Source organism: Orycteropus afer, unplaced genomic scaffold (assembly GCF_000298275.1).
Source record: "Orycteropus afer afer isolate SDZICR_OR568_19922 unplaced genomic scaffold, OryAfe1.0 scaffold00353, whole genome shotgun sequence".
Lineage (NCBI taxonomy): Eukaryota > Metazoa > Chordata > Mammalia > Tubulidentata > Orycteropodidae > Orycteropus > Orycteropus afer.
The window spans coordinates 1,280,493-1,288,134 of NW_006921940.1; positions in this window are offsets into that span (position 1 = coordinate 1,280,493).

Below are 7,642 nucleotides of genomic sequence, written 5' to 3' on the forward strand. Positions count from 1 at the left end.
GTTCCATCTGGTGAAGTCCACGTGTACAGCCTCCGTTTGTGTTGTTGAAAAAAGGTGTTTGCAATGAACAAGTCGTTGGTCTTGCAAAATTCTACCATATGAGTTCCAGCATTATTTCTATCATCAAGGCCAAATTTTCCAACTACCGGTGATTCTTCTTTGTTTCCAATTTTTGCATTTCAGTCACCAGTGATAATTAACACATCCTGATTGCATGTTTGGTCAATTTCAGACTGAAGAAGCTCATAAAATTCTTCAATTTCCTCCAATTTCCAGTTAATAGAAGATACAAAAAAAAAAAAAAATTGGTTAAAAAATTCCTTTAATAAAACAAGGATGAAAACAAAACATAGAAAATCTTTGAGACACAGCAAAAGTAGTCCTCAGAGGACAATTTATAGGAAAACACACACACAGACACACAAAATAATAAATAACCCACTCAAACCCTTATCTCAACCTCTCCAACAATTACAATAATAATAGCATAAAAGCCTAGAGTCACCAGAAGAAAGGAAATAATCAGGATTTGAGGACAAATAAATGAAACAGAAAAACAATAGAAAGAATCAACATGAATAGAAGTTGTTTTTTTAAGGATTAATGAGATTGACAAACCACTGGCAAATTTTACAAAGGAAAAGAAGAAGATGCAGATGACTTGAGTAAGATATGAAGTAGGCAATGTTACAACAGAATCTACTGTAATAAAAAAGATAGTAACAGAATACTATGAAGAACTGTATTCAAACAAATTTGAATACCCAGAAGAAATGGACAAATTTCTAGAAACACATGAACTATTCACACAAAAAAAATCAGGTAGAAAATTTGAACTTACCCATGAAAAAAGAAGAAATTGAACAGGTCATCAAAAACTGTCAACAAAACCAAATTCTAGCCCAGATAGCTTCACTGGAAAATTTTATTGTTCAGAAAAGAGCTGACACCAATTTACTCAAACTATTCCAAGATGTAAAAAATGATGGAAAGCTCCCAAACTCATTTTATGAATAAAGTATAACCCTAATACCAAAGACAGCCAAAGACAACACTAAAAAAGAAAACTATAGATTAATATACCTTAAGAACATAGCCGCAGGGGACATCAAGCTCAATTGACATAACATAGTACACAAAACATTGTTCCACATCCTACTTTGGTGAGTAGCAACTGGGATCTTAAAAGCTTGCAAGTGGCCATCTAGATGCAACCAACTGTCTCTCCTTGTCCAGACAAAAGGAAAATGAAGAAATTCAAAGATTCATGGAAACAATTTGTCCAAGCAACTGGTACACCATGCGATCCTCAGCCTATATGACTATGAGATCAGAAGTAGATGGTGCCCGGTTACCAGTGTCAACCATTTATAGGGGAATCTATGTAGGAGATCCTGGATAAAGTGGGAGAACAATTGGGAACCAAGCTCCAAATCATTAAAAAAAAAAAAGGGAGGGGGGGCAGTTTTGCTGATCTGATAGAGCCTGATGGAACCACTGAGACTATGGTCCCTAGCTGCCTTTCAGGTCTGGAATTTAACCCACTGCTGTGGCTTCCAGTGAAACAAAAGACAAGCATATGAGATGAACAATTACATTAGGTAGATACACTCCTTGGAGAGAACAATCACAGGAGAAAGAAGGCTGTGTATGCACAGGGAGACAGCTCAGGGGGCAGGAGTGCATGGAGGGAAGGACACAGGGAAGAGATAACTATGGGGAGGAAAAGGGAGGGGAGCTGTTCCATTGTGGTAAATTGTAGTCAATGTCATGAGACAAATTGTATGTGAGCTGCTACATGGAAAGTAAATTTACTCTGTAAACTTTCACCCAAATCACAATAGAAAAAAAAAATCTTATAAATATATAAAGAACATAGACACAAAAATTCTCAACAAAATCCTAGCCAATGGGTTCCAACAACATATTTTAAAAAATAATAATACACCATGACAAGTAGTATTTAAACCAAGTGTGCAAAGATGGTTTAATATTAGAAAGATCAACCACATGATCATATCAATTGATAAGAAAATGTCTCTGACTAATTCCAACACACCAAAGGCTAATACATTTTACCATCACTGATGTTCAATATTGTATTGGATGCCATAACAAAGCAATAAGTTAAGAAAGAGAAATAAAAATAATCCAAATTGACAAAGAGGAAGTAAAACTATCTCAATTTGCAGATAATACGATCATATACACACGGTTAGAATTCCAGAGACTCAACACAAGAACTGCTGAAACTATGGAAGGATTCAGCAAGGTCAAGGAACAAAATCAACATACACAAATCAGTCAGATTCCTCTAAACAAACAAAGAGAACTCTGAAAAGGAAACCAATAAATGAATACCATTTGCAATAGCCACCAGGAAGATGAACTTTTTAAGAATAAATCTAACAAGAAATACAAGTGACCTCTACAAAGCAAACTACAAAGCACTATTACAAGAAACCAAGAGATCTACGTAATGGAAAGATATACCATGCTTACGGATAGGAAGACTTAACATGGTGAAGATGACAATTCCACCAAAAGTGATTTACAAACATAATAATTCCAATCTACATTCCATCATCATTCTTTACTGAGATGGAAAAACTAATCATAACATTACACAGAAAGGAAAGTACTACTAAACATGAAAAACAAAGTAGGAGACCTCACACTCCCTGATCAGCAAACCTACTACACAATGATGATAGTCAGAACAGCTTAGTACTGTTATAATGACAGACACTTCAGTGGAACAGAACTGAGAATCCAGAAGTAAATCCATCCACCCATGGACAAATGATCTTTGATAAATGGTCAAAACCTATTAAACGTGGAAGATATAGTCTCTTTAAGAAATGGTGCTGACAAAACTTGATATCCATTTGCAGAAATATGAAAGAGGATCTGTAACTCATACCATGTTAAAAAAAAAAATGAACTCAAGATGGATCAAAGATCTAAATGTAAAACTCAGTTTGACATCACCAAAGAAAAAAATAGAGGCAAATACAGGGGCCCTAATGTGGCATAAATACACCATCTAACACAACTAAAAATGCATACACAGCAAAAGACAAACTAGATATTTGGGACCTCTCAAAATATAAACATCTATGTGTATCAAAAGGCTTCACTTAAAAAAAAGGAACATACAGATTGGGGGAAAAAATGGCAATGACATATCAGACAAGGGAAGAAACTCTGAAGTTTATAGAAAATCTCAATGATGCAACAACAAAAACATAAACAATATAAGTAAAAAATGGCTGAAATAAAAAAACAAACTCACTGTTACTAAGTCTATTCCAATCATAGTAACCCACACTGGATTTATAAGGATGTAAATATTTGAGGAAGCTGATTGCCTTGTGTTTCTTTTGTGGAGCAGTTAGTGAGTTTGAATCACTGACCTTTTCGTTAATAGCCAGATGCCTTAACCACTGCACCACCAGCTCTGCTTAAAAAAAAAAAAATGGAGAGATGACTTAAAAAGACACTTCACTAAAGAAGACATTTAAGAAGCTAACAAACACATGAAGACATATTTGCTTTCTTTAGCCATTACCCACTGCCATTGAGTCAATTCCAACTCATAGTGACCCACCCTGGGTTTCCAAGTCTGTAAATCTTTACTGCACTGGATTACCTCCTGTGGAGGGGCTGGTGGGTTTGAATCACCTACCTGGTTTAACAGTTAAATGCCTTATCCATTACACTACCAGAGATCCTTTCATTAGCCATTGTTGTTGTTGTTGTTGTTGTTGTTGTTGTTATGTGCTGTTGAGTCAGACCCGACCCATAGCGACCCCTCCTTGGGTTTCTGAGACAGTATCTCTATGGAAGTAGATTGCCCCACCTTCCTTCCAAGGAGTGGCGGGTGGGTCTGAACCGCCAGCCTTCTGGTTAGCAGTCAAGTACCTTAGGCTGGTAGCATGGTGAAATCTACTTCCGTAGTGATACTGCCCGGGAAACCCAAGGAGGGATCACTATGAGTCAGGGCCGACTCAACGACACATAAAAACAACAAAACAAATATATAAATTTATTTATTGGTATATATAGTTTATTTAGTATACCAATAAATAAATTCTCCATCATAAGTAGGAGGGAAAATAAATTATGAAAATGCATACATAAGGAAAATCTTTATATTACATCAAGGGAAATGAATAAATTATTGCTACATGAAACAAACACCCATCTGTCAGTTTGTTATATTGTTGTAGCTTATTTGTTGCTGTGGTGAGGGTGGCTTTGGAACGGTATAGCAAACATCAACAGGGTCACCTGTAGTGAACAGTTTTCAGCAAAGCTTCTAGAGTCAGACAGACTATGAAGAGAGGTCTAGTAATCTACTCCGAAAATTAGCCAATGAAAATCTTAGAAATCACAACAGAACATTCTTCAAGTTGCTTATCTGGACAGTTTTTCAGGAGGGATGAATTTCTAAAGAAGGACATGATGTTTGATGAAGGAGAAGGCCAATATGGGTAAAAGAGGCATTCAGTTAGATAGACTGGGACAGAAGCCTTTTTTGACCTGCTGGTGACTGTGTAGAAGAATCAAGACTAGGAAATCCTTTGTTCCATTGTACATAAGGTCATCATGAGTCAGAATCCACTAGACAATAGATAACAACAAAATAAAACATCATTGATGACTCTCATGAATATAATGTTATTGTTTTTAGGTGTCATCAAGTCAGTTGTGACTCATAGCAACCCTATGTACAACAGAACAAAGTGCTACTGCTTCTGAGCCATCTTCACAATTGTTACTGTTTGAGCCCACTGTTGCAGCCATTGTATCAATACGTGTCGTTGAAAATCTTCCTCTTTTTTAGCTGACCCTCTCTTTATCTAGTATAATGTCTTTTTCCAGGGACAGGTTCCTCATGATAACATGTCCAAAGTACATGAGACAAATAGTCTTTCTAAGAAGGATTAAGGAGCTCTGGTAGCATAGTGGCTAAGGCACTTGACTGCTAACCAGAAGGCTGGCGGTTCAAACCCACCAGCCACTCCTCGGAAGGAAGGTTGGGCATTCCTACTTCCGTAGTGATACTGCCTCGGAAACCCAAGGAGGGGTCACTATGAGTCGGGGCCGACTCAATGGCAAACAACAACAACAACAACAAAGAAGGATTATGGTTATACTTCTTCGCCAAGACAGAATTCTTTGTTTTTCAAACATTCCATGGTACGTTCATAATTATCAGCCAACACCATAATCCACGTGCATCAAATCTTTGGTCTTCCTTATTTAATGCCCAGCTTTTACATGCATATGAGGCAATTGAAAATGTCAGGACTTGGATCAGGTGCTATTTTACTTTTTCATACTTTAAAGAGGTCTTTTGCAGGAGATTTCCCCAATGCAATATGTTGTCTGATTTCTCGTCTGTTGCTTCCGTGGAGGTTGATTATAGATCCAAGTAAGATGAAATTGTTGGCAACTTCAGTATTTTCTCTATTTGACATGATGTTGCTTATTGGTGTGGTTGTGAACATTTTCATTTTCTTTAAACTGACATGTAGTCTGTAATAAAAGCTATAATCTTTAATCTTCATCAGTGCTTAAAGTCATCTTTGCTTTCAGCAAGCAAGGTTGTGTTATCTGCATATCATAAGTTGTTAAATAGTCTTCCTTTCATCTGGATGCAGCATTCTGCTTTGCATAGTTCAGCTTCACATATTATTTGCTAAGCATACAGATTGAGTAACTATGGTGAAAAGATACATCTGTGATCAATGGACTCCCTTTCTGATTTAAAATGCAGCATCCCATTGTTCTGTTGAATATCTACGTCTTAGTCAATTATAGATTTTACGTGAGCATAATTAAGTGTTCCTTTATCCACTTTCTTGGCAATTTTTGCCAGAATTTATTATGATCCACAGAGTTGAATAAAAATATTATAATATTACTAAAAGATGCTAACTATATGTTTTCATACATCTCAGTTTAAAGCATGCAAAAATGACTCCTGGAGTTAGTTTTGATAATAAATATCCATTAATTGCAATTCATAGTTAATAATCGTTAATATTTCTGGGAATGAGAGGAAGGGTGGCCAATCACAGGAGCATAAAGAGTTCTTTTAGAATACTGATAATATACTTCCTCTGGACAGATAGGAGTACGTGGGAGAGATTCCTCTGAAGATAATTCACCAGGTTTAACACTTATAATTCATTCACTTCCCTCCCTAATTTATACTTGATTACTGGTTCCCAAACATATGTTATAATAACTAGAGTAACCAATAAAAGAACAGTATAAAAGTCTATGGCCTTCAAATATTCAGGGGTGAAAATAAAATGATTAAGAAATTTCAATAAATAAGATAAAAATGATAGAAAAAGAATAAAGTGAGATAGTGAGAATAAGAAAAAAGTAATATGACTAACTACCTCTCAAATAGTTGATTAACATTCTGATTCAAAGTAAATAGTTTCATACTGAATGAAGAAAAAAAACACTGCAATATGGGTAAAAAATAAAGTTTGAAATAAAATAATAGAAAGAGATATATCATGAAAATACTCACAAATAATAGGTGTAGCTAAATTAATATTAAACCAAGTACATTTGAAGAGAAACTGTTACCACAAATATATATAAGTATTTTGTAAAAATTAATAATTTATTCCACCAGGAAGACATAATTGTAAATATTTATGTGTGTAATAAGTTCTTGTAACATAAAATTCTTCCAACTCCAGGCACCATAAGTGGTGTTGGCTCACATTTCCCCCAACACCCTTCTCCTTCCAGTGGCATTGCAAAATAGTGCCACCAAAAGGAACAGCTCAACAAAAGGCTTTTTTTCTTCATGTGACTTTGCAGTTCATTTTCTCAAAAAGTAAAACAGTGTCTGGAAGTTTGTACATGCTTATTATGAAGTGAATCTATAAACAAATGCTTTGGAGGGTATTTTGTTGTTATTGTTATGTGATGTGGAGTTGGTCCCAACTCATGGCAACCCCTTCTTGGGTTTCCAAGGCAGTATCACTATGGAAGTAAATTGCCCCATCTTCCTTCTGAGGAGTGGATGGTGGGTTTGACCGTCCAGTCTTTCGGTTAGCAGTCAAGTGCCTTAGGCACTATGCCACCAGAGCTCCCTGGAGGAAATATAGCATATGAATTTATCTCACAAAAATTGTATTTTGTAATAAAATCATAGCCTTTTAGTTTAAATTATTCATACTTATTTTCAGTTTATATTAGAGATGATTAACTCTATTAAGTCATAGGAAAATTTAATAATTTAAATATCTCTTGACTTAAAGTCAACTGATTGTTATATGTTGAATATTATTTGATTTTCAGATTAAAGTAACAGTTACAAACATTGCTTAAATTTCTACCTAGTGTCAAAACTCCAGTTTTGATCCAAAACATGGGTTTGTACCTACTTTCTATGTTCACATACTGTTACTCATGTATAATGGAACTCAAGATAAATAAACTAAGTTAATTTGTCAGAATTTATTATTTATTCCATGAGCAGATATTGTGCTTGTAGGGGAACTAGAAATATGCATGAAACATAAGTGTATTATCTCAATTTCGTCATCATCAATTGCCAGACAACTCTGTATAAAAGAATTGATTCAATTAATGAATTGATTAT